A 13,093-nucleotide genomic window follows, 5' to 3' on the forward strand; every position below is an offset into this window, starting at 1 on the left:
GTGCGAGCCCTGTGTTCAGGGAGAGGCCTGTGTTCAGTGCTGGCCCTGTGTTCAGGGAGGGCCCTGTGTTCAGTGCGGGCCCTGTGTTCAGCGATGGCCCTGTGTTCGGTGCTGGCCCTGTGTTCAGTCTAGGCCCTGTGTTCAGTGCGGGCCCTGTGTTCAGCGATGGCCCTGTGTTCAGTGTGGGCCCTGTGTTCAGTGCTGGTCCTGTGTTCAGTGCGGGCCCTGTGTTCAGCGATGGCCCTGTGTTCAGTGTGGGCCCTGTGTTCAGTGGGGGCCCTGTGTGCAGTGGGGTCCCTGTGTTCAGTGTGGGCCCTGTGTTCAATGCGGGCCCTGTGTTCAGTGGGGTCCCTGTGTTCAGTGCTGGCCCTGTGTTCAGTGCGGGCCTTGTGTTCAGTGTGGGCCCTGTGTTCAGTGGGGGACCTGTGTGCAGTGGGGTCCCTGTGTTCAGTGTGGGCCCTGTGTTCATTGTGGGCCCTGTGTTCAGTGGGGGCCCTGTGTTCAGTGCTGGCCCACATGTGTTCAGTCCGGGCCCGGTGTTCAGTGCGGGCCCTGTGTTCAGTGCAGGCCCTGTGTTCAGTGCTGGCCCTGTGTTCTGTGCAGGCCCTGTGTTCAGTGGGGGCCCTGTGTTCAGTGCGGGCCCACATGTGTTCAGTGGGGGCTCTGTGTTCAGTGGGGGCCCCGTGTTCAGTGCGGGCCCTTTGTTCGGTGCGGACCCTGTTTTCTTTGCAGGCCCTGTGTTCAGTGGGGGCCCTGTGTTCAGTCTAGGCCCTGTGCTCAGTGCGGTCCCTGTGGTCAGTGAGGGCCCTGTGTTCAGTGTGGGCCCTGTGTTCATTTTGGGCCCTGTGTTCAGTGCGGGTCCTGTGTTCAGTGCGGCTCCTATGGTTATTGCTAGCATTGTTTTCAGTGCGGGCCCTGTGTTCGGTGCGGACCCTGTGTTCAGAGTGGGCCCTCTGCTCAGTGTGCGCCCTGTGTTCAGTGTGGGCCCTGTGATCAGTGTGGGCCCTGTGTTCAGTGCGAGCCCTGTGTTCAGGGAGGGGCCTGTGTTCAGTGCTGGCCCTGTGTTCAGGGAGGGCCCTGTGTTCAGTGCGGGCCCTGTGTTCAGCGATGGCCCTGTGTTCGTTGCTGGCCCCGTGTTCAATCTAGGCCCTGTGTTCAGTGCGGGCCCTGTGTTCAGCGATGGCCCTGTGTTCAGTGCTGGCCCTGTATTCAGTGCTGGTCCTGTGTTCAGTGTGGGCGCTGTGTTCAGTGGGGGCCCTGTGTGCAGTGGGTTCCCTGTATTCAGTGCGGGCCCTGTGTTCAGTGCGGGCCCTGTGTTCAGTGTGGGCCCGGTGCTCAGTGTGGGCCCTGTGTTCATTGTGGGCCCTGTGTTCAGTGCGGGTCCTGTGTTCAGTGCGGCTCCTATGGTTATTGCTAGCATTGTTTTAAGTGCGGGCACTGTGTTCGGTGCGGACCCTGTGTTCAGAGTGGGCCCTCTGCTCAGTGTGCGCCCTGTGTTCAGTGTGGGCCATGTGTTCAGTGAGGGCCCTGTGTTCAGTGCGGTCCCTGTGTTCACTGCGGGCCCTGTGTTCAGTGCGGGCCCTGTGTTCAGTGCGGGCCCTGTGTTCAGTCTAGGCCCTGTGTTCAGTGCGGGCCCTGTGTTCAGTCTAGGCCCTGTGTTCAGTGCGAGCCCTGTGTTCAGTCTTGGCCCTGTGTTCAGTGTGGGCGCTGTGTTCAATCTGGGCCCTGTATTCAGTCTGGGCCTTGTGTTCAGTGTGGGCCCTGTGTTCAGTGCGGCCCTGTGTTCAGTGCAGGCCCTGTGTTCAGTGTGGGCCCTGTGTTCAGTGTGGGCCCGGTGTTCAGTGTGGGTCCTGTGTTCATTTCGGGCCCTGTGTACAGTGGGGGCCCTGTGTTCAGTGCTGGCCCACATGTGTTCAGTGGGGGCCCGGTGTTCAGTGCGGGCCCTGTGTTCAGTGCAGGCCCTGTGTTCAGTGCTGGCCCTGTGTTCTGTGCAGGCCCTGTGTTCAGTGGGGGCCCTGTGTTCAGTGCGGGACCACATGTTTTCAGTGGGGGCTCTGTGTTCAGTGGGGGACCCGTGTTCAGTGCGTGCCCTGTGTTCGGTGCGGACCCTGTTTTCTTTGCGGGCCCTGTGTTCAGTGGGGGCCCTGTGTTCAGTCTAGGCCCTGAGTTCAGTGTGGGCCCTGTGTTCAGTGCGAGCCCTGTGTTCAGGTAGGGGCCTGTGTTCAGTGCTGGCCCTGTGTTCAGGGAGGGCCCTGTGTTCAGTGCGGGCCCTGTGTTCAGCGATGGCCCTGTGTTCGGTGCTAGCCCCGTGTTCAGTCTAGGCCCTGTGTTCAGTGCGGGCCCTGTGTTCAGCGATGGCCCTGTGTTCAGTGCTGGCCCTGTGTTCAGTGCGGGCCCACATGTGTTCAGTGGGGGCCCTGTGCTCAGTGCGGGCCCTGTGTTCAGTGAGGGCCCTGTCTTCAGTGAGGGCCCTGTGTTCAGTGCGGTTTCTGTGCTTATTGCTGGCACTGTTTTCAGTGCTGGCCCTATATTCAGTGCAGGCCCTGTGTTCAGTCTAGGCCCTGTGTTCAGTGTGGGCCCTGTGTTCAGCGGGGGCCCTGTGTTCAGTGCGGGCCCACATGTGTTCAGTGGGGGCCCCGTGTTCAGTGCGGGCCCTGTGTTCAGTGCGAGCCCTGTGTTCAGGGAGGGGCCTGTGTTCAGTGCTGGCCCTGTGTTCAAGGAGGGCCCTGTGTTCAGTGCGGGCCCTGTGTTCAGCGATGGCCCTGTGTTCGGTGCTGGCCCCGTGTTCAATCTAGTCCCTGTGTTCAGTGCGGGCCCTGTGTTCAGCGATGGCCCTGTGTTCAGTGCTGGCCCTGTGTTCAGTGCTGGCCCTGTGTTCAGTGTGGGCGCTGTGTTCAGTGGGGGCCCTGTGTGCAGTGGGTTCCCTGTATTCAGTGCGGGCCCTGTGTTCAGTGCGGGCCCTGTGTTCAGTGTGGGCCCAGTGCTCAGTGTGGGCCCTGTGTTCATTGTGGGCCCTGTGTTCAGTGCGGGTCCTATGTTCAGTGCGGCTCCTATGGTTATTGCTAGCATTGTTTTCAGTGCGGGCCCTGTGTTCGGTGCGGACCCTGTGTTCAGAGTGGGCCCTCTGCTCAGTGTGCGCCCTGTGTTCAGTGTGGGCCATGTGTTCAGTGAGGGCCCTGTGTTCAGTGCGGTCCCTGTGTTCACTGCGGGCCCTGTGTTCAGTGCGGGCCCTGTGTTCAGTGCGGGCCCTGTGTTCAGTCTAGGCCTTGTGTTCAGTGCGAGCCCTGTGTTCAGTCTAGGCCCTGTGTTCAGTGTGGGCGCTGTGTTCAATCTGGGCCCTGTATTTAGTCTGGGCCTTGTGTTCAGTGTGGGCCCTGTGTTCAGTGCGGCCCTGTGTTCAGTGCAGGCCCTGTGTTCAGTGTGGGCCCTGGGTTCAGTGTGGGCCCGGTGTTCAGTGTGGGTCCTGTGTTAATTTCGGGCCCTGTGTACAGTGGGGGCCCTGTGTTCAGTGCGGTCCCACATGTGTTCAGTGGGGGCAGTGTGTTCATTGCGGGCCCTGTGCTCATTACTGGCCTGTTTTCAATGGGGGCCCTGTGCTCCGTGCGGGCCCTGTGTTCAGTGGGGGCCCTGTGTTCAGTGCGGGCCCACATGTGTTCAGTGGGGTCCCGTGTTCATTGCAGTCCCTGTGTTCAGTGCAGGCCCTGTGTTCAGTGCTGCCCCTGTGTTCAGTGCGGGCCCTGAGTTCATTGGGGGCCCTGTGTTCAGTGCGGGCCCACATGTGTTCAGTGGGGGCCCTGTGTTCAGTGGGGGTCCTGTGTTCAATGCAGGCCCTGTATTCACTCTAGGCCCTGTGTTCCGTGTGGGTCCTGTGTTCAGTGCAAGCCCTGTGTTCAATGCGGACCCTGTGTTCAGAGCGGGCCCTCTCCTGAGTGTGGGCCCTGTATTCAGTGTGGCCCATGTGTTCTGTGAGGGCCCTGTGTTCAATGCTGTCCCTGTGTTCAGTGGGGGCCCTGTGTTCAGTGCCGGCCCACATGTGTTCAGGGGGCCCTGTGTTCAGTGGGGGCCCTGTGTTCAGTGCGGGCCCACATGTGTTCAGTGGGGGCACCGTGTTCAGTGCGGGCCCTGAGCTCAGTGCAGGCCCTGTGTTCAGTGCTGGCACTGTTTTCAGTGCAGGCCCTTTGTTCCGTGGGGGCCCTGTGTTCAGTGCGGGCCCACATGTGTTCAGTGGGGGCCGTGTGTTCAGTGGGGGCCCTGTGTTCAGTGGGGGCCCTGTGTTCAGTGCGGGCCCTGTTTTCAGTGAGGGCCCTGTGCTCAGTGTGGGCCCTGTGTTCATTGTGGGCCCTGTGTTCAGTGCTGGCCCTGTGTTCAGTCTAGGCCCAGTGTTCAGTCTAGGCCCTGTGTTCAGTGCGGGCCCTTTGTTCAGCAATGGCCCTGTGTTCAGTGCTGGCCCTGTGTTCAGTGTGGGCCCTGTGTTCTGTGCTGGCCCTGTGTTGAGTGTGGGCCCTGTGTTCAGTGGGGGGCCCTGTGCGCAGTGGGGTCCCTGTGTACAGTGTGGGCCATGTGTTCAGTGTGGGCCCTCTGTTCAGTGCGGGCCCTGTGTTCAGCGATGGCCCTGTGTTCAGTGCTGGTCCTGTGTTCAGTGCGGGCGCTGTGTTCAGCGATGGCCCTGTGTTCAGTGTCTGCCTTGTGTTCTGTGGGGACCCTGTGTGCAGTGGGGTCCCTGTGTTCAGTGTGGGCCCTGTGTTCAGTGCGGGCCCTGTGTTCAGTGGGGTCCCTGTGTTCAGTGCTGGCCCTGTGTTCAGTGCGGGCCTTGTGTTCAGTGTGGGCCGGGTGTCCAGTTTGGGCCCTGTGTTCATTGGGGGCCCTGTGTTCAGTGGGTGCCCTGTGTTCAGTGCGGGCCCACATGTGTTCAGTGGGCTCCCGGTGTTCAGTGCGGGCCCTGTGTTCAGTGCAGGCCATGTGTTCAGTGCTGGCCCTGTGTTCAGTGCAGGCCCTGTGTTCAGTGGGGGCCCTGTGTTCAGTGCGGGCCCACATGTGTTCAGTGGGGGCCCTGTGTTCAGTGGGGGCCCCGTGTTCAGTGCGGGCCCTGTGTTCAGTGCGGACCCTGTGTTCTTTGCGGGCCCTGTGTTCAGTGGGGGCCCTGTGTTCAGTCTAGGCCCTGTGTTCAGTGTGGGCCCTGTGTTCAGTGCGAGCCCTGTGTTCAGGGAGAGGCCTGTGTTCAGTGCTGGCCCTGTGTTCAGGGAGGGCCCTGTGTTCAGTGCGGGCCCTGTGTTCAGCGATGGCCCTGTGTTCGGTGCTGGCCCTGTGTTCAATCTAGGCCCTGTGTTCAGTGCGGGCCCTGTGTTCAGCGATGGCCCTGTGTTCAGTGCTGGCCCTGTGTTCAGTGCTGGCCCTGTGTTCAGTGCGGGCCCTGTGTTCAGTGTGGGCCCAGTGCTCAATGTGGGCCCTGTGTTCATTGTGGGCCCTGTGTTCAGTGCGGGTCCTATGCTTATTGCTAGCACTGTTTTCAGTGCGGGCCCTGTGATTAGTGCGGACCCTGTGTTCAGAGTGGGCCCTCTGCTCAGTGTGGGCCCTGTGTTCAGTGTGGGCCATGTGTTCAGTGAGGGCCCTGTTTTCAGTGCGGGCCCTGTGATTAGTGCGGACCCTGTGTTCAGAGTGGGCCCTCTGCTCAGTGTGGGCCCTGTGTTCAGTGCTGGCCCTGTGTTCAGTGTGGGCCCTGTGTTCAGTGCTGGTCCTGTGTTCAGTGCGGGCCCTGTGTTCAGCGATGGCCCTGTGTTCAGTGTGGGCCCTGTGTTCAGTGGGGGCCCTGTGTGCAGTGGGGTCCCTGTGTTCAGTGTGGGCCCTGTGTTCAATGCGGGCCCTGTGTTCAGTGGGGTCCCTGTGTTCAGTGCTGGCCCTGTGTTCAGTGCGGGCCTTGTGTTCAGTGTGGGCCCTGTGTTCAGTGGGGGACCTGTGTGCAGTGGGGTCCCTGTGTTCAGTGTGGGCCCTGTGTTCATTGTGGGCCCTGTGTTCAGTGGGGGCCCTGTGTTCAGTGCTGGCCCACATGTGTTCAGTCCGGGCCCGGTGTTCAGTGCGGGCCCTGTGTTCAGTGCAGGCCCTGTGTTCAGTGCTGGCCCTGTGTTCTGTGCAGGCCCTGTGTTCAGTGGGGGCCCTGTGTTCAGTGCGGGCCCACATGTGTTCAGTGGGGGCTCTGTGTTCAGTGGGGGCCCCGTGTTCAGTGCGGGCCCTGTGTTCGGTGCGGACCCTGTTTTCTTTGCAGGCCCTGTGTTCAGTGGGGGCCCTGTGTTCAGTCTAGGCCCTGTGCTCAGTGCGGGCCCTGTGGTCAGTGAGGGCCCTGTGTTCAGTGTGGGCCCTGTGTTCATTTTGGGCCCTGTGTTCAGTGCGGGTCCTGTGTTCAGTGCGGCTCCTATGGTTATTGCTAGCATTGTTTTCAGTGCGGGCCCTGTGTTCGGTGCGGACCCTGTGTTCAGAGTGGGCCCTCTGCTCAGTGTGCGCCCTGTGTTCAGTGTGGGCCCTGTGATCAGTGTGGGCCCTGTGTTCAGTGCGAGCCCTGTGTTCAGGGAGGGGCCTGTGTTCAGTGCTGGCCCTGTGTTCAGGGAGGGCCCTGTGTTCAGTGCGGGCCCTGTGTTCAGCGATGGCCCTGTGTTCGTTGCTGGCCCCGTGTTCAATCTAGGCCCTGTGTTCAGTGCGGGCCCTGTGTTCAGCGATGGCCCTGTGTTCAGTGCTGGCCCTGTGTTCAGTGCTGGTCCTGTGTTCAGTGTGGGCGCTGTGTTCAGTGGGGGCCCTGTGTGCAGTGGGTTCCCTGTATTCAGTGCGGGCCCTGTGTTCAGTGCGGGCCCTGTGTTCAGTGTGGGCCCGGTGCTCAGTGTGGGCCCTGTGTTCATTGTGGGCCCTGTGTTCAGTGCGGGTCCTGTGTTCAGTGCGGCTCCTATGGTTATTGCTAGCATTGTTTTCAGTGCGGGCCCTGTGTTCGGTGCGGACCCTGTGTTCAGAGTGGGCCCTCTGCTCAGTGTGCGCCCTGTGTTCAGTGTGGGCCATGTGTTCAGTGAGGGCCCTGTGTTCAGTGCGGTCCCTGTGTTCACTGCGGGCCCTGTGTTCAGTGCGGGCCCTGTGTTCAGTGCGGGCCCTGTGTTCAGTCTAGGCCCTGTGTTCAGTGCGGGCCCTGTGTTCAGTCTAGGCCCTGTGTTCAGTGCGAGCCCTGTGTTCAGTCTTGGCTCTGTGTTCAGTGTGGGCGCTGTGTTCAATCTGGGCCCTGTATTCAGTCTGGGCCTTGTGTTCAGTGTGGGCCCTGTGTTCAGTGCGGCCCTGTGTTCAGTGCAGGCCCTGTGTTCAGTGTGGGCCCTGTGTTCAGTGTGGGCCCGGTGTTCAGTGTGGGTCCTGTGTTCATTTCGGGCCCTGTGTACAGTGGCGGCCCTGTGTTCAGTGCTGGCCCACATGTGTTCAGTGGGGGCCCGGTGTTCAGTGCGGGCCCTGTGTTCAGTGCAGGCCCTGTGTTCAGTGCTGGCCCTGTGTTCTGTGCAGGCCCTGTGTTCAGTGGGGGCCCTGTGTTCAGTGCGGGCCCACATGTGTTCAGTGGGGCCTCTGTGTTCAGTGGGGGACCCGTGTTCAGTGCGTGCCCTGTGTTCGGTGCGGACCCTGTTTTCTTTGCGGGCCCTGTGTTCAGTGGGGGCCCTGTGTTCAGTCTAGGCCCTGAGTTCAGTGTGGGCCCTGTGTTCAGTGCGAGCCCTGTGTTCAGGTAGGGGCCTGTGTTCAGTGCTGGCCCTGTGTTCAGGGAGGGCCCTGTGTTCAGTGCGGGCCCTGTGTTCAGCGATGGCCCTGTGTTCGGTGCTAGCCCCGTGTTCAGTCTAGGCCCTGTGTTCAGTGCGGGCCCTGTGTTCAGCGATGGCCCTGTGTTCAGTGCTGGCCCTGTGTTCAGTGCGGGCCCACATGTGTTCAGTGGGGGCCCTGTGCTCAGTGCGGGCCCTGTGTTCAGTGAGGGCCCTGTGTTCAGTGAGGGCCCTGTGTTCAGTGCGGTTTCTGTGCTTATTGCTGGCACTGTTTTCAGTGCTGGCCCTATATTCAGTGCAGGCCCTGTGTTCAGTCTAGGCCCTGTGTTCAGTGTGGGCCCTGTGTTCAGTGGGGGCCCTGTGTTCAGTGCGGGCCCTGTGTTCAGTGCGAGCCCTGTGTTCAGGGAGGGGCCTGTGTTCAGTGCTGGCCCTGTGTTCAAGGAGGGCCCTGTGTTCAGTGCGGGCCCTGTGTTCAGCGATGGCCCTGTGTTCGGTGCTGGCCCCGTGTTCAATCTAGTCCCTGTGTTCAATGCGGACCCTGTGTTCAGAGCGGGCCCTCTCCTGAGTGTGGGCCCTGTATTCAGTGTGGCCCATGTGTTCTGTGAGGGCCCTGTGTTCAATGCTGTCCCTGTGTTCAGTGGGGGCCCTGTGTTCAGTGCCGGCCCACATGTGTTCAGGGGGCCCTGTGTTCAGTGGGGGCCCTGTGTTCAGTGCGGGCCCACATGTGTTCAGTGGGGGCACCGTGTTCAGTGCGGGCCCTGAGCTCAGTGCAGGCCCTGTGTTCAGTGCTGGCACTGTTTTCAGTGCAGGCCCTGTGTTCCGTGGGGGCCCTGTGTTCAGTGCGGGCCCACATGTGTTCAGTGGGGGCCGTGTGTTCAGTGGGGGCCCTGTGTTCAGTGGGGGCCCTGTGTTCAGTGCGGGCCCTGTTTTCAGTGAGGGCCCTGTGCTCAGTGTGGGCCCTGTGTTCATTGTGGGCCCTGTGTTCAGTGCTGGCCCTGTGTTCAGTCTAGGCCCAGTGTTCAGTCTAGGCCCTGTGTTCAGTGCGGGCCCTTTGTTCAGCAATGGCCCTGTGTTCAGTGCTGGCCCTGTGTTCAGTGTGGGCCCTGTGTTCTGTGCTGGCCCTGTGTTGAGTGTGGGCCCTGTCTTCAGTGGGGGCCCTGTGCGCAGTGGGGTCCCTGTGTACAGTGTGGGCCATGTGTTCAGTGTGGGCCCTCTGTTCAGTGCGGGCCCTGTGTTCAGCGATGGCCCTGTGTTCAGTGCTGGTCCTGTGTTCAGTGCGGGCGCTGTGTTCAGCGATGGCCCTGTGTTCAGTGTCTGCCTTGTGTTCTGTGGGGACCCTGTGTGCAGTGGGGTCCCTGTGTTCAGTGTGGGCCCTGTGTTCAGTGCGGGCCCTGTGTTCAGTGGGGTCCCTGTGTTCAGTGCTGGCCCTGTGTTCAGTGCGGGCCTTGTGTTCAGTGTGGGCCGGGTGTCCAGTTTGGGCCCTGTGTTCATTGGGGGCCCTGTGTTCAGTGGGGGCCCTGTGTTCAGTGCGGGCCCACATGTGTTCAGTGGGCTCCCGGTGTTCAGTGCGGGCCCTGTGTTCAGTGCAGGCCATGTGTTCAGTGCTGGCCCTGTGTTCAGTGCAGGCCCTGTGTTCAGTGGGGGCCCTGTGTTCAGTGCGGGCCCACATGTGTTCAGTGGGGGCCCTGTGTTCAGTGGGGGCCCCGTGTTCAGTGCGGGCCCTGTGTTCAGTGCGGACCCTGTGTTCTTTGCGGGCCCTGTGTTCAGTGGGGGCCCTGTGTTCAGTCTAGGCCCTGTGTTCAGTGTGGGCCCTGTGTTCAGTGCGAGCCCTGTGTTCAGGGAGAGGCCTGTGTTCAGTGCTGGCCCTGTGTTCAGGGAGGGCCCTGTGTTCAGTGCGGGCCCTGTGTTCAGCGATGGCCCTGTGTTCGGTGCTGGCCCTGTGTTCAGTCTAGGCCCTGTGTTCAGTGCGGGCCCTGTGTTCAGCGATGGCCCTGTGTTCAGTGCTGGCCCTGTGTTCAGTGCTGGCCCTGTGTTCAGTGCGGGCCCTGTGTTCAGTGTGGGCCCAGTGCTCAATGTGGGCCCTGTGTTCATTGTGGGCCCTGTGTTCAGTGCGGGTCCTATGCTTATTGCTAGCACTGTTTTCAGTGCGGGCCCTGTGATTAGTGCGGACCCTGTGTTCAGAGTGGGCCCTCTGCTCAGTGTGGGCCCTGTGTTCAGTGTGGGCCATGTGTTCAGTGAGGGCCCTGTTTTCAGTGCGGGCCCTGTGATTAGTGCGGACCCTGTGTTCAGAGTGGGCCCTCTGCTCAGTGTGGGCCCTGTGTTCAGTGCTGGCCCTGTGTTCAGTGTGGGCCCTGTGTTCAGTGCTGGTCCTGTGTTCAGTGCGGGCCCTGTGTTCAGCGATGGCCCTGTGTTCAGTGTGGGCCCTGTGTTCAGTGGGGGCCCTGTGTGCAGTGGGGTCCCTGTGTTCAGTGTGGGCCCTGTGTTCAATGCGGGCCCTGTGTTCAGTGGGGTCCCTGTGTTCAGTGCTGGCCCTGTGTTCAGTGCGGGCCTTGTGTTCAGTGTGGGCCCTGTGTTCAGTGGGGGACCTGTGTGCAGTGGGGTCCCTGTGTTCAGTGTGGGCCCTGTGTTCATTGTGGGCCCTGTGTTCAGTGGGGGCCCTGTGTTCAGTGCTGGCCCACATGTGTTCAGTCCGGGCCCGGTGTTCAGTGCGGGCCCTGTGTTCAGTGCAGGCCCTGTGTTCAGTGCTGGCCCTGTGTTCTGTGCAGGCCCTGTGTTCAGTGGGGGCCCTGTGTTCAGTGCGGGCCCACATGTGTTCAGTGGGGGCTCTGTGTTCAGTGGGGGCCCCGTGTTCAGTGCGGGCCCTGTGTTCGGTGCGGACCCTGTTTTCTTTGCAGGCCCTGTGTTCAGTGGGGGCCCTGTGTTCAGTCTAGGCCCTGTGCTCAGTGCGGGCCCTGTGGTCAGTGAGGGCCCTGTGTTCAGTGTGGGCCCTGTGTTCATTTTGGGCCCTGTGTTCAGTGCGGGTCCTGTGTTCAGTGCGGCTCCTATGGTTATTGCTAGCATTGTTTTCAGTGCGGGCCCTGTGTTCGGTGCGGACCCTGTGTTCAGAGTGGGCCCTCTGCTCAGTGTGCGCCCTGTGTTCAGTGTGGGCCCTGTGATCAGTGTGGGCCCTGTGTTCAGTGCGAGCCCTGTGTTCAGGGAGGGGCCTGTGTTCAGTGCTGGCCCTGTGTTCAGGGAGGGCCCTGTGTTCAGTGCGGGCCCTGTGTTCAGCGATGGCCCTGTGTTCGTTGCTGGCCCCGTGTTCAATCTAGGCCCTGTGTTCAGTGCGGGCCCTGTGTTCAGCGATGGCCCTGTGTTCAGTGCTGGCCCTGTGTTCAGTGCTGGTCCTGTGTTCAGTGTGGGCGCTGTGTTCAGTGGGGGCCCTGTGTGCAGTGGGTTCCCTGTATTCAGTGCGGGCCCTGTGTTCAGTGCGGGCCCTGTGTTCAGTGTGGGCCCGGTGCTCAGTGTGGGTCCTGTGTTCATTGTGGGCCCTGTGTTCAGTGCGGGTCCTGTGTTCAGTGCGGCTCCTATGGTTATTGCTAGCATTGTTTTCAGTGCGGGCCCTGTGTTCGGTGCGGACCCTGTGTTCAGAGTGGGCCCTCTGCTCAGTGTGCGCCCTGTGTTCAGTGTGGGCCATGTGTTCAGTGAGGGCCCTGTGTTCAGTGCGGTCCCTGTGTTCACTGCGGGCCCTGTGTTCAGTGCGGGCCCTGTGTTCAGTGCGGGCCCTGTGTTCAGTCTAGGCCCTGTGTTCAGTGCGGGCCCTGTGTTCAGTCTAGGCCCTGTGTTCAGTGCGAGCCCTGTGTTCAGTCTTGGCTCTGTGTTCAGTGTGGGCGCTGTGTTCAATCTGGGCCCTGTATTCAGTCTGGGCCTTGTGTTCAGTGTGGGCCCTGTGTTCAGTGCGGCCCTGTGTTCAGTGCAGGCCCTGTGTTCAGTGTGGGCCCTGTGTTCAGTGTGGGCCCGGTGTTCAGTGTGGGTCCTGTGTTCATTTCGGGCCCTGTGTACAGTGGCGGCCCTGTGTTCAGTGCTGGCCCACATGTGTTCAGTGGGGGCCCGGTGTTCAGTGCGGGCCCTGTGTTCAGTGCAGGCCCTGTGTTCAGTGCTGGCCCTGTGTTCTGTGCAGGCCCTGTGTTCAGTGGGGGCCCTGTGTTCAGTGCGGGCCCACATGTGTTCAGTGGGGCCTCTGTGTTCAGTGGGGGACCCGTGTTCAGTGCGTGCCCTGTGTTCGGTGCGGACCCTGTTTTCTTTGCGGGCCCTGTGTTCAGTGGGGGCCCTGTGTTCAGTCTAGGCCACTGAGTTCAGTGTGGGCCCTGTGTTCAGTGCGAGCCCTGTGTTCAGGTAGGGGCCTGTGTTCAGTGCTGGCCCTGTGTTCAGAGGAGGGCCCCTGTGTTCAGTGCGGGCCCTGTGTTCAGCGATGGCCCTGTGTTCGGTGCTAGCCCCGTGTTCAGTCTAGGCCCTGTGTTCAGTGCGGGCCCTGTGTTCAGCGATGGCCCTGTGTTCAGTGCTGGCCCTGTGTTCAGTGCGGGCCCACATGTGTTCAGTGTGGGGGCCCTGTGCTCAGTGCGGGCCCTGTGTTCAGTGAGGGCCCTGTGTTCAGTGAGGGCCCTGTGTTCAGTGCGGTTTCTGTGCTTATTGCTGGCACTGTTTTCAGTGCTGGCCCTATATTCAGTGCAGGCCCTGTGTTCAGTCTAGGCCCTGTGTTCAGTGTGGGCCCTGTGTTCAGTGGGGGCCCTGTGTTCAGTGCGGGCCCACATGTGTTCAGTGGGGGCCCTGTGTTCAGTGCGGGCCCTGTGTTCAGTGCGAGCCCTGTGTTCAGGGAGGGGCCTGTGTTCAGTGCTGGCCCTGTGTTCAAGGAGGGCCCTGTGTTCAGTGCGGGCCCTGTGTTCAGCGATGGCCCTGTGTTCGGTTGCTGGCCCCGTGTTCAATCTAGTCCCTGTGTTCAGTGCGGGCCCTGTGTTCAGACGATGGCCCTGTGTTCAGTGCTGGCCCTCTGTGTCCTTGCAGTGTGTGGCGCTGTGTTCAGTGGGGTGGGCCCTGTGTGCAGTGGGTTCCCTGTATTCAGTGCGGGGCCCTGTGTTCAGTGCGGGCTCCTGTGTTCAGTGTGGGCCCAGTGCTCAGTGTGGGCCCTGTGTTCATTGTGGGCCCTGTGTTCAGTGCGGGTCCTATGTTCAGTGCGGCTCCTATGGTTATTGCTAGCATGGTTTCAGTGCGGGCCCTGTGTTCGGTGCGGACCCTGTGTTCAGAGTGGGCCCTCTGCTCAGTGTGCGCCCTGTGTTCAGTGTGGTCTCTCTCTT

Source organism: Somniosus microcephalus, unplaced genomic scaffold, assembly GCF_052327205.1.
Source record: "Somniosus microcephalus isolate GS21.2 unplaced genomic scaffold, FLI_Smic_1.0 unresolved_chr2, whole genome shotgun sequence".
Taxonomy (NCBI): Eukaryota; Metazoa; Chordata; class Chondrichthyes; order Squaliformes; family Somniosidae; genus Somniosus; species Somniosus microcephalus.